Genomic DNA, 19,749 nt, shown 5'->3' with positions numbered 1-19,749 from the left:
TCGTGGGTATCTGGCCTCTTATTTGGTCAGATATTGTGACTACTGTTTTGGTTAAACGTGCATATAATATTTTTATAACTGCCTTAATTTGTATTACAGATAATATTTGTGAACTCTGTCAAAAGAGTTTGAAAATGAGGGGAGTTTTTACACGACATCTTGAAAATGAATGGGCAGGTTTAAAAGGGACAAAAAGGGAACGGTTTCCAGGAGCGTTTATTTGTTTTCAAAGGGGAAGGATACATAGATTTATACAATTATTTTCACACTGTAAAATAAGAAAATTGTTACATTTCTTGAATTTTGTAATTTTCAACTTCAAGAAAAATTTAAATCAACATGAAGTCCCACAAAATGTCAAGGGAATGTCAATGGATGGGTCTGGGGGGTCAGAAAAAAAAATCCTCTTTTAAGAAAAAACCCGTTTGACAAAATGAATTAAAATTTTTTTCGGATACTTTTGGGGCATTTAAAGTCGGGAATTTAATGCTGTGTCAGAAATTGAGAAATTTTGTTTTTTTTCCAAACCCTTAAATAATTTTTATAGAACGGGAAGAACTTTTTTGGGGTTTCCATATTTGAAAACATTCATTTAATAGAGTTTTTTTTTTTTTCTCATCAAAAAAAGGAGCCTGTGGCCGGACCTTCTTGAATGACTGCCTGTCACTGAGGTAACTAAAACTTGTAAAATGCGTTTGGGAAAATCACCATGTTTTTGGTCCCCATATGAGTCGGGGGGCCAATAGTTTTGGGCCTCACCGCCGTCTGTTGCCATCCAAAAAAAATTTGTGACATTGTGGGTAAAAAAAGTTTTTTAAAAAAAATTTGTGGGGTTTTTGACTTTTATTCATCGTATGATAACCCTTGTAACAAGTACTAAATTAATACTATTTGAATTACTTCCCTTGTTTTTATCCAGAATTCTCTTTATTTATTAGACTATAAAATGTTCACACTTTTTAATTTTATTCTTTTAAATTTTGTTAACCCCGCCACAGTGGGGGGGGTTTAAAGGAAGGGTCTCCGTTCGTCCCTTTTTCCCGTCTGTCCAACATTTTTCTGAGTCCATATCCCTAAACCCCTTGAAGGATTTTCATGAAACTTGGTCAAATGATACCATAAAGACGATGTGCAAACTCTGATCAGCCTTGTGGGCTCAGGGTAAAGGCCAACTCGAGGTCAAGGTTTAACCCTTTCCTTTTTTTGCCGCTCTATATCCCCAAAAACCCCCTTGAAGGATTTTAAAAAATTGGGGTAAAATGATCCCCTATAGACGATGTGCAGAACCCTTGATCAGTCATGGCCGGCAAAAGGGGCGGTCACAACTTGGGGCAAAAGTTTAGCCTTTCTTTTTTGTTCTGTCTGTACCCCCTAATCCCCTTAAAGGATTTATTAAACTTCATGTTGCCCATATTCCAAAACCCCCTTGAAGGATTTTAAAAGGAAACTTGGTCAAATGATCACCTCACAAGGCGATGTGCAGAATTTATGGTCACCCACCCAGTAAAGGGAAAAAGGGTTGACCTTCTTTTTCATGTCCACTCTATATCCCTAAACCCCTTGGGGAAATTTTTAAACTTTGGGCAAATGTCCCTCATCAAAACGATTGCAGAACTATGAGTCGCCGACAAACCCTTTTGCCCTATATACGGTATCAATTCACTGCCCCAAATGCTATATTATCGGGAGCTTTAAAATTAAGTCCTAACGCTTTTAAGGGCGTTTCCACAGTTCGGCGATTATTCGGCCAGTGCAGCAAGTAAACTTTCATTTACTCTATTTTGGGGTAAATTTATAGTAAAATTTAAAAGGTTTTACTTTTTTCCACTATTTGCTTTTCAAAGGGGAAAAAATGAGGGCCAAATCCCAATCTGTCCCACTGGGAAGGTTACACAGGGGTTTCCCAACTTTTTGATAGAGGGGTTTTTTATTTATAATCGGGTGAAATATTTTTGGGGAATCGCTTATCTAATAAAAAATTGTTATTTTTTTTAGGGTTTTGTTTTCATATTGTGTGTTAATAAAGGGCACTTTTGTTATTGTTTTAAAAGGGAAATTTTTGTGTTTTAAGATAACCTTTTAAAATCTTAAAATTTTAAAAGGGCCTATAATTGGTAAGGGTTTATCGCAAATTTTATGGATAACACTTTAATTTCAACATGAATTTTGCATAAAACACTAATAGCTGATTTCTCTTTAATTGAATAAAATCATAAGTGTTTATCACTTGAACCCGCCCGTTAGCTCATAGGTAAAGAGGTTGGCTACGGGGCCCCCTGGGTGCGAGTTCGATCCTCGCGGGCCTTTTTTCCCGTGACATTTGAAAACGACATGGCGAAACTTTTTTCCCCCACCCGATAATTTAGGGGGGAATTTGGCAGTTACTTGCGGAGAACAGGTTTTTTAGGTACAAATCCAGGAACATGGGTTTGGTTAACGCCCGCCCTTACATGACTGAAAAACTGTTGAAAAAGGGGTTAAAACCCAAAAAAAAAAAACAAAGTTTTTTCACTTTGGGGTTTTTTTCTTTTTTTGGGGGGAATTTTTGGTCAAGGGGTATCCCAGAGTTGAAAAGGGGGGCAGGGAACCGCCCCTAATATCATTTCAAAATTTTTTTGCAAGGGGCAGACAAAGTTCGGAAACCCAGTAGGAAAAGATCCCCCAACGAAACAGGTTTTTAAAGCGAGAATAAATCACCTGCCTCCCGAGACGGAGTTAAGGGACAACAAAAACACTCGATACAAAAAATTAAGTTATTGAGACTTTATCTGTATTGACTTTCCCTTTTTTTTTGTCGACTCCACCCTTTCCCCGATTATGGCCCCTGAATATCAAAAATGAACTTTTTTAAATTTTTGATGCGCCTAACTCAAATTATTTGTACAAAATTAATAAATCTTGCATTCTTTATCTTGAAGATTTGCCTCTTTTTTCGTATTTTTTCCGCGCCCTATTCCAGAATTAAGGCCCCTGAAAGTAAAAAATGCACATTTTCGCTTTGTTACTGGCCTAACTCAAAAAAGTTTTTTAATGATAAAAGGGGGATCTTTATCATGATAAAAAATACTATTTTTCGTCTTGCTACCCCCTTTTTATAGTTATGGACCTTGAAATAGTGAAAAATCCCCTTTTCACCTAATGACAGCCTACTCAAAAATATTTTTTTGGGAAATTTACAAAACCTTTCATGAGTCTTTACATGATTTGACCTTTCACATTTTGGGATTTTTCCTTTAGATTTAAAGTAATTACAATTACGGCCCCTTTAAATAGCCCAAAAAAGGGGTTTTTATCACTAAGCACAAATCTCAAGTGAGCTATTGTGACCGGGCTTGTCTGGCGTCCAGTGGCCTCGTCGTCAGTCGTCCGGCAACATTTGCCCGTGAACCTCAAGCACAATTGGGCCCAAACTTTTTAAAATTAGCAGAATGTTAGTCTTGATACTTAGTCAAGTTTAAAGGGTCATGTTGGGGCAAAACTAGGTCATAGGCAGACAAAGGGAAAAACTTGGAACACTCTGGAGGCCCAATTTTGACTCAATTTTTTTTGAAAGTGGGCAGAATTTAGCTTTATGATCTTTAAAGGCCCCTGTTTGAATCTGGGCCTGTGGGTTTAAAAACTAGGGCAAAAAGGCTAAACAAAGGAAAAAATTGTGAACCCTGGAGGGAACAGTTTGACTCAATTTATGAAACTTGGTCGAAGTTTTGTCTTGTTTTGATCTGGGGATTTTGGGTTTTTAAAAAAGGTCACATGGTCAAAACAAAGGAAAAGTTTGTGAACACTTAAAAAGGGAAAAGTTTTTGACTCAATCTATAGAAACTTGGGCGAGTTTTTCTTGATGCTTTTAGTTTAATTCAAAACTGGGGCATTTGGGGGCAAAAACTAGTCAGAACCCGAAAACTTGGGGCGATAAAGGGCCATTAGGGCCCCTTTTTTTTTGTGATGCTTTACTGAAAACAATATAGACCCTTTAATAAGATTCCTTTTTAAAAAAGTTTGTTAAGGGTATATAGACTGCAAAAATTTGAAGTTTCCCCCGTTTTGACAGATGTACCAGGGGGGAACTCTGTGTCCTACAGGGACATTCTGTTTTCATCAATGTCACTCACATAGGGCCCCAAAAAAATTTATTATAAAACACACTATCGGATTAGAAGAATCAAATTTTTAGCCTCATTGAATTCGTTCAAAATGCTTTTTTAGATTTTCCAAAAATACCTGATTTTTGCTCTTTTATTGTCAAATAAAAAAACCAAAAATTGGGGCATATTTGACCCTATTGAATTCTACTGAGACATTACATTCTACAGTATATGGATTTATTTCCCTCATTAAGAAAAAAAAAAAATTTCATTTCTTATGTAATGATCATGACAACCCCACTTCAAAGAAGATTAAACAAAGTATATTGTTAGCTCACCTGAGCAGAGGTTAGCTATTTTGATCACCCGGCATCCTTGTCAACATTTACCTTGTGAACACAATACAGGTCACATTTTGTATTCTCTTGTCTTCATGAAAATTTTTCAGAATTTATCTCAATGATTTCTGGGACAAGTTCGTATCTGGGTTTTTTCAGGTAAAATACTAGGGCACTAGGTCAAATCAAAAAAAAACATTGGAAAACTCTAGAGGACGTATTTTCAACCGGTACAACTTTAAACTTGGTATGAATTCGTTTGTAGATCAAATTTAATCCTTGGTCATTTTGGGTCATTAAGTAGGTCACTAGGTCATAGAAAAGCATGGTGAACACTCTAGAGGAGCAACTGGAACAACTTCCGTCTTGAGAATATTTGACTGGATGATCTTTAGGTCAAGTTTGAATATGTAGTCAAAAACTTGGTCACTAAGCCAAATAAAAGATAAATATTGTGAACACTGTTGGGACCATAGTTTCAGCTGGAACAAATTCAAACTTAATGAGAATGTTTGTCTGGATGATCTCTAAGTCAAGTTTGAATCTGTGTCATCTGGGGTCAAATAGAAGGTTGCTAGGTCAAATAAAAAAATAATATTGTGAATACCCTAAAGACCATATGAGAATGTTTGTCTGGTTGCTCTCTAGGCCAAGTTTGAGTCTTGAATGTCTTCTTAGCTTGACTCTGACCTTTTGACCTTTTTTATTGTCCTAGGGTGCCATGTATCCAGGTGAGTGATATAGGCCCACTTGTTATGAACTTGCTTTTTCTTTTGCTCTTACTTAGCTATTGAGAAATGCAAAATGCCAAAATACATATTTTCAAAATTTAAGGTTTTATTGTTGATTCACTATAGTATATGGAAAGCTGTGTGTCAAAGGGCATTTGATTGCGGCATCCCTTGATCTTCCTGCAAGAGCAATGTAGGCAAATAAGAAACAGTTTAATGGCAAGAATGCCTGTACAGTATGTTTAGGTACATGAGAAGTAATTACTTTTTTGCAGGTTTATTTAATTATAGCATTATAAAACACATTTTGTTGATGTAAAAGGATATACACTATAACAGCTATAAATGTGGTAAAGATATTTATGACAATACAGACTATAGAAATTGAATAGCCTAGCTTGAAAATTTTAGCCAAAGATATTCCCCAATTTAATAGTTCCCTCATGTTCAGATCCAGGGGAGTATCCAGAAGGGATGCCATTGATGCAATATTATCCTTACAAAGACAACTCTTAATGTCAGAACTCATCAGTCTATGCTTAGGGATGCAGAAGAAGCCTTATGAACCAGAGCACCAGTAAGTGGCACTAGGCCAGCGATGGCTGTGTCAGTCTAAGTTTTTCTTCGAACATCTCCTCAACCACTTTGCTTATCAAACTTAATAGCAATAATCCATAAGTGGTTTTCTACCAAGCTGTGTTATCTAAAATGGCTGCTTGATATAAAATGATTTGATGCATTAACCTAAGACCTTAGTTAGATCTGGCTCCTAACAATTCAGGACCTGCACCACCCTCTTGCTCAATAATTAACTTAAGACCTTATCATGCTGGACACCACTGATTCTGCCTTTGCAACCAGTGTAGATCATGATCAGCCTGCACATCCATGCAGTCTAATCATGATCTGCACTGTTCGCCATTCAGTCAGTGTCTTTTTGGTAAGCACCCCTTTTAGCAGTTAATGGTACTGTCCAAATTGAAAGATGGAGAAGTTCATTATAGAAATTTAGCAGGATAAGTGTTAAGACCTTAGTTAGCTCTGGCTAACAGTTCAGGACCTACACCACCCTTGTGGTCAATAATTACAACATGCTTAACAATGTTTCGAACTTACTAGGAAATGCCAAGATATTTATTATTGCTGTTACATTGTACTACGTGACTTTATATTTGTGCAAAAATCAATCTGTCATTCTGCACTCAAAACTAAAAATCATAACTAGTCTCTGAATAGACATACAAATGTATTTGTTTTAGGTGAATGGAATTAAAGGTGCATCACCGTTGATGGTTTTGAGCTATGTGGATCTACCTAACAAATTTTGTGATTGATTGGATGCATAATGTTCTGCTGGGCATTACAAAGGGGTTGCTGAACTTCTGGTTAAACTATATACTCGTATTAAGAACTCCGCTTTCTATGTTGGAGACAAGGTATAAAATACTGAATATTCTGCAGATAAGGATTAACAGACATCTAGGTCCATGTATGATCTATGATATTATATACCAAAATTGATCATACCTTTCAAAACCAATAAAAACAAAAATGGAAGACATGTTATATAACAATTTTTTACAAATCAAAACAGTTGGTTTTAGTTTAAATAAATATTGTTTAAACTAAAACCAATTGTTTTGATTTGTAAAAAAATTGTTATATAACATGTCTTCCATTTTTGTTTTTATATAATGGTGTTTAATTTGCTGTTGTTTAGATGTGTTGAACTTAAGGTTCATTCTATCGGAAAAATAGTGGGTCTAAATAATTAAGATTGGCGAGTTTGTTACTGGACAAAAGTCATAAAAAGTATACACCAATAGATTCGTCTTTGAACGAAGTATACGACTAGATAATCAAACTACGACTACGACTCTTTCATAAGTCGTACGACGACGAATTTGATAACAAAATTGGTCATGTTTTTTCAAAATCAAGGGTTGCTTCAAAATACATGCGGAGTCCATTTAAAATGTATTAATAGACAGACAAGACATGTATCTAGTTCCTGCCACCCTTTAAATTACCCAAACTTTTTCTAAAAGGCTGACAATTTACGATTGAAAATATACTTTAAAATGCTTCAGACGATTGTTTTCATCGTGTTTTGTTGACATGACGGACTACTTTTTTGTTACTATAAATACTAATATTGCACGGTGAAAACGTGCTCGATTCCCGCCAAATATGATAAAGGATAGTTCTTCAAGCCGTTTACCTGAAGGGAGAGTTCTTTATCCCGATTATCATTCTCGGTAGATTTTATAGATTCAATAACACTATTCTAATAGTACAGTCAAAAAGTATTCGAAGAATAATCAATATTTTTTTTAATATTCTACAACCTGAAATGAAATCTAGAATATCTGATTCATTGAACTACGGTCTACTTAATATGATAAAAGCGTTATCGTTCCAAACTTTGTAAAAAAAATTCTTACATCCATAACGTTTTTTAAAAAATTTGACTTCCCTCAGGGGCGGATACAGTATTTGGTGTAAGAGGGGGCGTAAAATATTTGAAGACTAGAGCAAATAGGGGGTCCGGGGGCATGATTCCCCGGAAAACTATGAAAATAATGGATCCATTTGGTGCATTCTGGGCGTTCTGGGGTACTTTATTTGTTATTGACAAAGGACAGGTTTTGTGACAAAATCAACACAAATAACATGCTAATTATAGTCACGTCTTATGAATTGTCAGACTTATTCTTGCGCGAGTATCTCGGGATTTCTTAGCCGGTCGTTTTTTGAGGATTTTCATGGAGAGGGTTTACCTAGGAGTAAAATAAAAAGTTTTTTTGGAGCTCATGCAAACTGTCAGATTTTAAATGTGCCAGCACAGCGAGCGAGAAAAAAAATGCATTTTTTCCATCAATAAAAAAACAAAACAAAAAAAAAAAAAAACAAATTAACAAAAAAAAAAAAAAAAAAAAAAAACAAGTAAGACAAATTACTTGTGAGACAGAGATAAAAATGCACTTTTTATGTTTAACCCAGAACAGAAAACAAATTAAGTTTTCGAGCGTAGCAAGCGAGAAAAAATATGCATATTTTTCAGCCGGAACAAAAGATTAATCATTAGTGCGAGCGTAGCGAGCGAGAAAAAATGCATATTTGATATTCTTCAGTCAGAATAAAAGACAAATTATGTATCAAAGCGTAGCGAGCGAGAAAAAATGTATATTTTGCAATTATTTTACCCAGAACATAAGACAAATTACCTATGCCCCGGCGATTTTGGGGGGGGGGCGCCCCGGGGCCCCCCCCCCCCCCCCCCACCCCCCTCACGACCTCAGCTATGAATCCACTAATGGTAATACTTCAGTCTGTACGCATAAATGATTACTGTACAAAATTCATAACTTGATGGAGTTTTATTGTACAAAAACGGCTTTCGTTTTGGAGTTTAAGTATGCCTGCATCTTAAGCCTGACAACAGAACAACTTCATAATCTCTGCCGACGTCGTTGATAAGCTTAAATGTTGTAAAACTTTGCTAGATCCCTCTTCCGACATCGACCTTAAAGGCCTTTATCATACTTAAGGGCAGGTCCGGATCTAGCCTGGGAATCCAGTCTGACAATTTCAAACCATTTTTCTACCTGCAAATTGACAATATCAGAAACTCGGATGAACGCCAATTAACATTAATTGGCACAATTTAAGTTGGATCTTTAATGTAGGTAAGATTTCTTCTGACAATTATTGTCAACGGCTTCCTAGGCTAGTCCGGATCCAGAAATGCCTTTATTTGATGCAGCGAGGCAACAGTTTAGAAAGAATGTGTCACCAGCGAGACGCATAGCTCCCAGCGTGAGTAGGAGTCAGGATGTTCTCCCCCAATAAAAGTTTGAAATATAGTTATGTAATGGTGGCATCTGATAGAATTTTTGGTCTGAATTTTGAGAAAATATGTTTAGTATACAGCATCTTCTGTGTATGACTGTGCTATTTGCGATAAAAAGGATGAAAGTGACGACAAGTAATCAATGATGACTGTTTTATTTTGCAGTATAACAAATTCATGCATGTTCACACAAATAAAAGTGTTATGTATATGAGCAAGGCAAATAATGCATAGACAGTTGTGCTACAAAAGGAAGCGAACTTTTCCCCTTATCGGTATAGTTTGACAATATTCCTTCACGGAGGTTGCAAAGCGAACTAGAATGATGTCGACAATAATGTTTCATTCAATAACTTATAATAACGACGGGTCAGTAATGTTATTAAAGAAAAATATAGAGTTAAACACTGAACAAGAACAAAATGCGCATGTCTACATAATGTTTATGATGCTTAACAAGTTTTATTTGAAATGAAGAGAAGGAAACTACAATGTAGTTGTCATCCGTCGTTAAAGAAGGGCCACAACTCCAGACAAAATAATCGATCTTAAAAGTCAGGGCAACATGTACATATTCATTTCATGCTTCTGATGTATACCTAGTTTCAATTCAGTTGGATGGATTTGTTCGAGTTAAGTTCACGAGTTCACGATGTGATGAATTAGTTCAAGATCAAATAGGGCAACAACTCCAGAAAAAACAACAAGAATTTGTAATAGAGTTAGCAACGTCCCCTGCCTAAGGACATTTTCATCATACATACTGTATGCCAATACAGCGTCTTGGCATGAACAAAATAAAACAAGAGTGCCAGGATATATGCTCGTCAGAAAGATGATATAATAGAACATTTTCTGTACAAAACTATAAGTTTGGTAGACAGAAAGCCAAAACAGTGACATATCCAATTCTAACAACCAGCGTAAAAAGTTTCAAGAATAATCGTTTTATATAGTAGCAACAAAGGGAAGTAAGTTTTTATTTTTTAAGTCTACAAAAAACTCCTTACCAGAAGACGTACCTTAAAATACACCTAAAATTTGAAAGTAACACAGAACAAGAGCTGTCCATAAGACAGCGCGCTCCACTGTTCGGGGATTTGACAGTAAAATGAATATATGTCTGAATAAGACACCTCTACTTTAAAAGGAAGATACACCAAGGGGCATATTCCATTAAATACACAAATATGAGTTATTAGGATTGTTACAACACATGCAGATGCTGATGATAAAGATATATTTTGAGTTTCAAGTCATTATCTTATATAGCACCAAATTTATGTCCAGAAAACAAAGTTTGTAAAAAATTTAAGTATAAAAGGGGCATAATTTGGTCAAAAATACAAATCAGAGTTATGGGGATTGTTACCACACATGCAGATGATGATGATAAAGATACATTTAAAGTTTCAAGTCTTTATCTTATATTGCATTAAAGTAGTATTCAGAGAGCGAAGATTGCAAAAAAGTTTAAGTACAAAAGGGACATAATTCTATCAAAACACAATTAGAGTTATGAGGTATGTAGCTGCACATGCAGATGATCATAAACAAATACTTTTAATTTCAAGTCATTATCTTTTAAAATACCAAAGATATGTCTATAAACAAAGCTTTCGGAAAAAAAAACATGAAAATAATTCTATGTATAACTCCTTGGTGACCTTGACCTTGTGTATAATGGGCCCAGCCCTTACACATACTTTGTTTGTATGCTGGACAAAGTTGAACTTACAGTATGATATAAGCAAAAGTAACAAAGATATGACAGAAAAACAAAGGCTGCCGAAAAACTTTAACCATAAAAATAACCAAAGTGTAAGACCTTGGTGACCTTGACCTTTGGTACAATGGGCCCTGCACATACTTTGTTTGTATACTGGACAATGTTTATGTAAAGTTACAGTAAGATATAAGCAACAGTAACAAAGATATGACAGAAAAACAAAGGTTGCCGAAAAACTTTAACCTTAAAAAAAACCTAAGTATAACACCTTGGTGACCTTGACCTTGGGTATAATGGGCCCAGCCTTTACACATACTTTGTTTGTAAGCTGGACAAAGTTGAACTTACAGTATGATATAAGCAAAAGTAACAAAGATATGACAGAAAAACAAAGGCTGCCGAAAAACTTTAACCATAAAAATAACCTAAGTGTAAGACCTTGGTGACCTTGACCTTTGGTACAATGGGCCCTGCACATACTTTGTTTGTATACTGGACAATGTTTATGTAAAGTTACAGTAAGATATAAGCAACAGTAACAAAGATATGACAGAAAAACAAAGGTTGCCGAAAAACTTTAACCTTAAAAAAAACCTAAGTATAACACCTTGGTGACCTTGACCTTGGGTATAATGGGCCCAGCCCTTACACATACTTTGTTTGTAAGCTGGACAAAGTTGAACTTACAGTATGATATAAGCAAAAGTAACAAAGATATGACAGAAAAACAAAGGCTGCCGAAAAACTTTAACCATAAAAATAACCTAAGTGTAAGACCTTGGTGACCTTGACCTTTGGTACAATGGGCCCTGCACATACTTTGTTTGTATACTGGACAATGTTTATGTAAAGTTACAGTAAGATATAAGCAACAGTAACAAAGATATGACAGAAAAACAAAGGTTGCCGAAAAACTTTAACCTTAAAAATAACCTAAGTATAACACCTTGGTGACCTTGACCTTGGGTATAATGGGCCCAGCCCTTACACATACTTTGTTTGTAAGCTGGACAAAGTTGAACTTACAGTATGATATAAGCAAAAGTAACAAAGATATGACAGAATAACAAAGGCTGCCGAAAAACTTTAACCATAAAAATAACCTAAGTGTAAGACCTTGGTGACCTTGACCTTTGGTACAATGGGCCCTGCACATACTTTGTTTGTATACTGGACAATGTTTATGTAAAGTTACAGTAAGATATAAGCAACAGTAACAAAGATATGACAGAAAAACAAAGGTTGCCGAAAAACTTTAACCTTAAAAATAAACTAAGTATAACACCTTGGTGACCTTGACCTTGGGTATAATAGGCTCAGCCCCTACACAAACTTTGTTTTTATACTGGACAATGTTAATGTGAAGTTACAGTAAGATATAAGCAATATTAACAAAGATATGACAGAAAAACAAAGGTTGCCGAAAGACTTTAACCTTAAAAATAACCTATAAGTATAACACCTTGGTGACCTTGACCTTGGGTATAATGGGCTCAGACCCTACACATATATTGTTTGTATACTGGACAATGTTTATGTGAAGTTACAGTAAGATATAAGCAATAGTAACAAAGATATGACAGAAAACAAAGGTTGCCGAAAAACTTTAACCTTAAAAATAACCCAAGTATAACACCTTGGTGACATTGACCTTGGGTATAATGGGCTCAGCCCCTACACATATATTGTTTGTATACTGGACAATGTTTATGAGAAGTTACAGTAAGATACAAGCAATAGTAACAAAGATATGACAGAAAAACAAAGGTCGCCGAAAAACTTTAACCAAGAAGGGTAACGCCGACGCCGGGGCGAGTAGTATAACCCCCCCCCCCCCCCCCCTATTCTCCCAATAGTGGAGCTAAAAATGGTCTTGATTTCTCCCTACGGTCAATTATAAAAAAGTTGTCTATATATTGTTTATAGTGACAACAAAGAGAAGTTAATCTGAAAAAAATCTAAGTCCACACAAAAGTACTTATCAGGCAGCCTTACGTCAAAATACATCAAAAATTGGATGTAACATGCGTGTTGTTCTACAGAAAAGTAGTCCCAATTTTCTCCTAGGGCTAATATTAACCCTTACCCTGCTGAATTTCTATAATGAACTTGTCCATTTTTCAATTTGGACAGTACCATTAACTGTTAAACGGGATGCTTACCAAAAATGTACTGGTTGAATGGCGAACAGTGCTGATCATCATCAGACTGCATGGATGTGCAGGCTGATCATGATCTACACTGGTCGCAAAGACAGAACAAATCATGTTCAGCATGATAAGGGTATATAGAATAGAAGTTTACAGTAATAGCTATTTATAGTAACAGCAAAGGATTAGGGGCCTGGTTCTTACTCATCACACACCATCTCATGTTGATGAATATTTTTGCCATTGTACATCAAAATCCCTCCATGCATGAACAAGAAATGCTATGGACAAAGTCATTTTTGTATCTGACCTTTGGCCTCCAAGTGTGACCTTCGAGCTAGGGGTCTTGGTTTTGAGCATGACACCTGGTATCATTCTGGTGAACATTTATGCCAAGTTATCTAAATGTCCCTTCATGGATCGCAGAGCTATTGACCAGACACCAAAAAGACCCTATTAACCTTTGACCTCTAAGTGTGACCTTGACCTTGGAGCAAGGGTTTGTGTCTTGTGCATAACAAGTTGTCTCTTTATGGTGAACATTTATGCCGAGTAATTCCAAAATCCCTTTATGTATGGCAGTTATTGACCAGACAGAAACAGACATGTTTAACCTTTGACATCTAAGTGTAACCTTGACTTAGGAGCTAGTGGTCTGGGTCTAGCAAACTTACATTGAAACATCCAGAAACATTTTCTATAAAACAAGTATGAAAGTCTTACACTTTTTCTACAAGACTATTTTATAAAGTTACAACTTTTATGTAGAACTATGCTCAGAGAAGTTGAAGATTAATCAAAGTCCACACTTTTAACTTCCATATTCATAATATCATTAACAGTTGTGAGGATAAAAAGTATTTTGTAAATTAATAAAAAGCAAGTTCTTCATTCATGACAATTATTTCTTTTTCCCTAATTCTTGATATTTCTTCTCTGATTCCCCCAATGTGTTTGGAAATAAGATTAAACCTTTTGTATTATCCCTGTAGCCATGTTGCACTTTTTATTCAGAATTATGCTCACAAAATTGGAAAAGAAATGTTGCACTGGACACATATTTTCCAGAAGAGTACACCTTTCTTAACTTTCTTATGCAATCAGCAATTGTTAGATTTCAATGTATTTTGCAAATTATTCTTAGGCAGTTCTTCATTCATGATGCATACTTTTCTTCCTCTCTAATACTTGATATTTCTATTTCTCTGATTCTGGAAATATGGTAGTACATTCTGCAGATGTATGATCCATCAAATAGTTCAGTTTTTGTTGACCAGTGCTTTAAACAATTGTGGCCCTTCAGATGACCATCTGAAATGGAACAATTGAGCCATTTTTACACTAGTATAAACTTAACATGTTTTATATGTTCATAAAACACAAAATTTTAGAATGTAAAATCTTACAATTATAATATTATCAGTCTGACAGACATTATCAAGAAAATGTCATTAAAAAGTGGAAAAACAGTACCTTACACAAGTAATAAAGACTAAGAAATATAGCTATGACTTCTTACAGATGATATATATTTGTCTGTATGTCTTCATATATTCCATTTTCAACTAACACTATATATAGGCACATGATCACTTCATGTCCATAATGTATACTAAATTTCTTATGAATTGTTTGAAACTGCGAGTAGGCATACACAATGTACAAGTGTATTTGTGATATTTTAAAGGACTTCTCTCAATAAAAAGTAACCTGAAATGAAGTCTTGCAATATGTGCATGCCTACTTCATGTTGATAATTTCATATCAACTTACTTTTGCACTGTGACACAGTATGGAAACTGTAGGAGGAGATGAAATATAATTCTTATAATATAAAAAAGGGGCATAACACTCCAAATTTAGATTTTAGGCTAAAATAGATAAAGGCCATGAAGTATACCATGATCCATTTGAATATGATGGAATCTGCAAATAGAGAGTTTTAATTCAAAAGGTATGAAGGAAGCTATGATATGACAATTTGAAAAAGAAAATGACATAATAACTGAAGAAACAAAAAATCAAATTTGATAGTCCTGACAATATGTGCCTGTCCACTTCATGCTGATGTACCAAGTTTCATTTGAACTGATAAATAGTAATTACATAAAAAAATTACATAAATGCAGCTCTAAACTATCCTGTACCTTTTGATGTCTACTGTTCATAGTCTAGCCAAAGCTCCAGAACTGGCTGCATTGAGGTTTTGTTCACCATATCATACAGTAACCTTTAAAAAAAGCCCAACATGTACATTTATATATACATAAATTTTTCTTTCACAATTAACTGTGATTTCTCTATAAGTTTTTTGACACTTCACATTAAAAACATTCTAAAAGTACAATGTAGATAATTCTAAAATCAGTTATTATAGTTTGTAAAATAAATGCTGAATGCCATATCTATTTTCAAAACACTTTTAAACACCTACCTGTATAAAATGGTGTGTAAATTGGAGTCTTCTTCTTGGCAATTTTAGCATTCATTGTCCCATTATTTCTTTGAATAAATTTATATCTTCATCTGAAATAAGTATAGCATAGTATAAAAAACTATGAGGAAACATATTGGTGGTTTTCAAAATAATGAAGCAAAAGTGTGACATAGGGGTTGGAAATTCAAACCTATTTCTTTTGGTGGTCACCTATTTTTTATGACAGCAAATAATTAAAATTTCAAGGAAATATACAACTTTAGGGAAGTGTTGAGAAATACCAATCAGATAATATTTTGAACAGCCTTCAGTTCATAAGTTCAGAGAATTTCCAGTAAGATAGGTGATAAATATTGCAGTGTTTTATGACAAGGAATATGTATAACAGTAAATGTTTTTCAACATATATGAATATGTGTTTGTGTATAGTTTGAAACTTATTTAATAACTGTTTGTGGACTTTGGTTTTTAAAATCACCCTTTCTGCACAAATCTGACATAAAATAAAATTTTACCTAGAAAAGTTGTTGCTGAATGAAAAATAATTAACATATTGTTATAAAACTTTTTTTTCTCTCACATTTTGCAGGTTTATAAACCACATTCCAAATTTCAAAAGATGTCTGGTGATTTTTAAGAGATGCACAGGGGACACATACTAAAAATCAGTGTAATATTGTAAGTATTAGTTTTTCTGTTCAAAACAAGATTAATGGTGATCATCTTAAGACAAAAGTCTATTGAACAATTACTTTATTCCACAAAATAACTACAAAACTGAAAATTCAGCAACATGTAATGCTTTAAATGAAAAATAAGTGACTTTAAACACAGGAGTCTGAAATTCTATCAATAAGACCATAGAAGTCTATCTTTACAAAAAATACCCTCTATGTATATAAAATAAACATATATATATAGAGGGTATTTTTTGTAAAGATAGACTTCTATGGTCTTATTGATAGAATTTCAGACTCCTGTGCTTTAAACAAAATTAACACATTGAAATCATTTAGTTTACATGCACTGCTTATTCAGAGTAGAAAAATGACAAAATATCATGCATGGTAAAATGGAATGGTAAAATTCATACATCTTTATAATGCTACTAATTTTAAGAAGATGCACAGGGGAAAAATGGCAGCAAAATATATATTCATAGAATATGTTCATAGTAAGTAAAATTCTTTCAACTACACAATACTAGCTACTGAATATTTTCATATGTAGGTAAACTTTAATTAAAATTAATGTTTCCCCTTTTAAACCTGAAAACTTGAGAAAAATGCAAAAAATAACATTTAAATTGTCCTGGGATTCTTATATAATGCTTAATTATCAAGTAATGCCTGCATTTAACTTACACACTGCTAAGAATATAGAATTGCCACAACATATTACATTTTATAAATGCTATGATAACTGATGAATGTCAAAAAAAGGTGCACAGGGGACATCACTTTGGCTTAATATGTGAAGCTGAAAGCTGCTTTTGTAACCATTGTAACTTCCATTTAGAGTGAAATAAAGTAAAAACCCATTTTATTTAAAGAATACTTACAAGGGACATTTTTGGGTGTGTAGACATATATGAAGATTCTGAGAAAGTTGATTTATAAAACAATAAAATCATAAGGTGTCTTCAAAGCTGTAAGGATAAAGATCTTAGAAAAACATTATGACTTAAGAAAAGTAATGGGGTTATGAAATTGTAGTGTTCAATTTTTAAATGTATCACTATTTTTTTATGAAAGGGCTTCCATCACAAGACATGAACTATTGGTAGGAATAAAATGTAGTTAATGAAAAGAAGTATTTTGTTTTAAATGTGCAGAGTTCAGATTTCATTTAAGAAAAGCCAAAGCTGTAACAATTAAGTTTGGTTTGAAAAAGTAAAACACAGTTGAAAACTATCCTTTATGCAAAATGTCACACTTTTGGTGCAGAGGGGACAAAATTAGCTATATAATTTAACATAACTTTAAAAATGCTTGCATTGAGCCATTCATCTGAAATTGCACACATTTCTTGAATACATTGATTTGGATATGATTTGCCCCAAAACACATTCTAAAACTGAACTGAATTAAAGTAAGGTGAAAAAGAAGAAAAAGCTACCACCCATATAAGGAAATCAGGATTATATATGGAATCTTGACAAGTTTGGATTAATGTATCTTAAAACTATTCATGTAGCTTCATTTCTTTATGCTGATTCTGTAGGTCTACAGCACAGCTGATTTATGAAGTTGAACAATTCATGCATGCCATGTAAAATAAATAATTATGATACTATTTATTAATCACATCTTGCTGTAATATAGGCCTACGGTATGTTATTTCATTCCATTGTATAAATGTATAATTTTGTTGATATTTGGTGCATGATCATGCTTCATTCAGACCCTTGACCTTGTCAGCTATGCAGAGGTGTCCTTTCTTTGGCTTACTTATAGACATTGTTCTTTATTTTTACGAAATTATTGTAGAATATATATAGAACATTGACATTTACCTAGCTAAATTTATATAAATCTATATAACTTTGCACTTACCATTGAACAACTCGACCTGTCAAAATATGTAAACACGAGGGAGGCATTTTGACAGGACAGTCCTGTAAACTTCCGAAGGAAATAGTCCAAATTTATTCCAGTTACTTCCATATGCGATATTATCGTGAATTATAATTATATGCATAATGTATCGCATATAGATTTAAGCATAAATTTAATGTTCGTGAATCCTGTGCTTTAGCTGTTTTCACGTTAAGCGCCGAAAATCATGAAATCCATAAGGCCATGTGCTCAGCCTGATCACATTTCTACGCACTAACACATTTTTGTGTGAAAAAATATGCTGAAATTTACATTTTATTCTGTCAATAACTTTGTGACTGCAACCGTTTCTAAAAATAAAATTGACACATCTGACTTTTATGTGTACCCTTACAGAAGCAAGCCTCTGTGGCGTACATGCTGCGTATTTGCTGTGTATATGCCGCGAACACAGTAGTACGCCAGAGGAGTACATTTTACATACACCGCATGCCGCGTACATGCCGTGTACTATTTCGACGAGTACACAGCATGTACGCAGGAGGTCACTAGTACACTTCAAGTACGCAGCACAGACTCTGAAAATTTAATGAGTACACTGCATGTACGCAGGAGGGACTTGTACAAGAAAATAGTACACTGCATGTACACCGCAGATACTTTGAAATTTGTGCAGTACACTTCATATACGCGGGAAAGACTTGTATAATTTCTTTTGGCATTTATACTTAGTTTTTTTTTTATAAGTTAAAGTCTGAAGTAAACTTCATATACGCAGGAGGGACTTCATGCAGGAAGGATTTGTACATTTTTTTTTTTTTTGGAAGCAAGAACTTGATTTCCGAGTAACTTTTATCTTAATAGCATAGAATAGTTCAGATTACCAGTATTCTGAACAATAAAAATTTGCCAAACTATTTGCAATGTTCATTTGTGAAGCTTACATCTTAGTGATTTCTGAGCTGCATCTTGCATGCAGTGTAAAAATATACCGTAATAATTCTATTTATAGCCCGGGCGTTTATTAGAAACACGGTCGGCTCAAAAGTTAGGGATGGGCGAATATTAGAGACAAATCACCAGCAAACATTCAAAATCTTGATGTAATATTTATTTTCGAACATACCGGTGACTATAAGAAAGTAATGATGTGATAGTCGTACAAAAATCGATAACGGCCGTACTAGATCGGTACTATAACCGGCCAAGCTAAACTCAGAAAATACATGATTTAAATTTAATTTATTCTGTCATGAATATAGTATCAAGTATTTTTGTTCGTGATTCTGTCATTTTCAAGCAAATTTAAACAACACCCTATTGTTTTAAATCAAAGCGCCTTGAATCTAATAATGATTAAATTTCCCTTGCGGGACCCCTGTCTCGAAATGTCAGACTAGTGACGTGACGTAATTACGAAAAGCGCGCGCCTTTGCATTAGCACATGTTTACCTGGGTCAATACACATTACAATGTTTATATGATATGTCGGCATGTGTGTTAGTTTCAGTTAAAGCAGCCATGAAAGGTTATGTTCATAAAAATAATCATCCTTTCGGAACTATACTGACATGCATATTTGAACTCGAAAACGAATACAGTGATAGTGCTATTGTTCGTGCAAGGAGTGGGCATTGAAATACCGTGTTCATATAAAATATATGGAATTAAAGACAAGAAAAGTGATATACGATCTTACATCAGAAGGGAAATAAGAAAACTCGCTGTTTAACCAATAAAAGGTAGGATTATTTTCTAAGATTCATGGGATGGGCGCTTATTAGATAACATCCTATTTTTGATTTTTTTCGAAAAAAAGGCCGTTTTTTGTACAAAAAGTCGGGACTGGGCGTTTATTAGAGCATGGGCTA

The 19,749-nt window shown here is 34.4% G+C and overlaps 2 long non-coding RNA genes across 3 annotated transcripts in view; one reads left to right on the top strand and one right to left on the bottom strand.

Annotated features, from left to right (window-relative positions):
• Positions 1-4,705: 4,705 nt before the first annotated feature.
• LOC123555464 (uncharacterized) overlaps positions 4,706-19,749 on the top strand; it is a 29,358-nt gene continuing 14,314 nt past the window's right edge. The window contains exons 1-3 of one of the 2 annotated variants that reach the window (XR_008371694.1): positions 4,706-5,397; positions 5,603-5,728; positions 6,411-6,587. This is a non-coding gene — a long non-coding RNA (uncharacterized LOC123555464). The remainder of the gene's footprint in view (positions 5,398-5,602; positions 5,729-6,410; positions 6,588-19,749) is intronic. The other variant, XR_008371695.1, reaches the window with a different exon arrangement.
• On the bottom strand, positions 9,432-18,258 carry LOC123555697 (uncharacterized). The gene is made up of 4 exons (XR_008371697.1): positions 17,876-18,258; positions 15,318-15,409; positions 15,031-15,113; positions 9,432-14,194 (listed from the first exon to the last, which is right to left on the bottom strand). It is a non-coding gene; the product is annotated as an uncharacterized LOC123555697 (long non-coding RNA).

Source organism: Mercenaria mercenaria, chromosome 7 (genome assembly GCF_021730395.1).
Source record: "Mercenaria mercenaria strain notata chromosome 7, MADL_Memer_1, whole genome shotgun sequence".
Lineage (NCBI taxonomy): Eukaryota > Metazoa > Mollusca > Bivalvia > Venerida > Veneridae > Mercenaria > Mercenaria mercenaria.
This window is presented reverse-complemented; position numbering and strand designations above follow the sequence as displayed.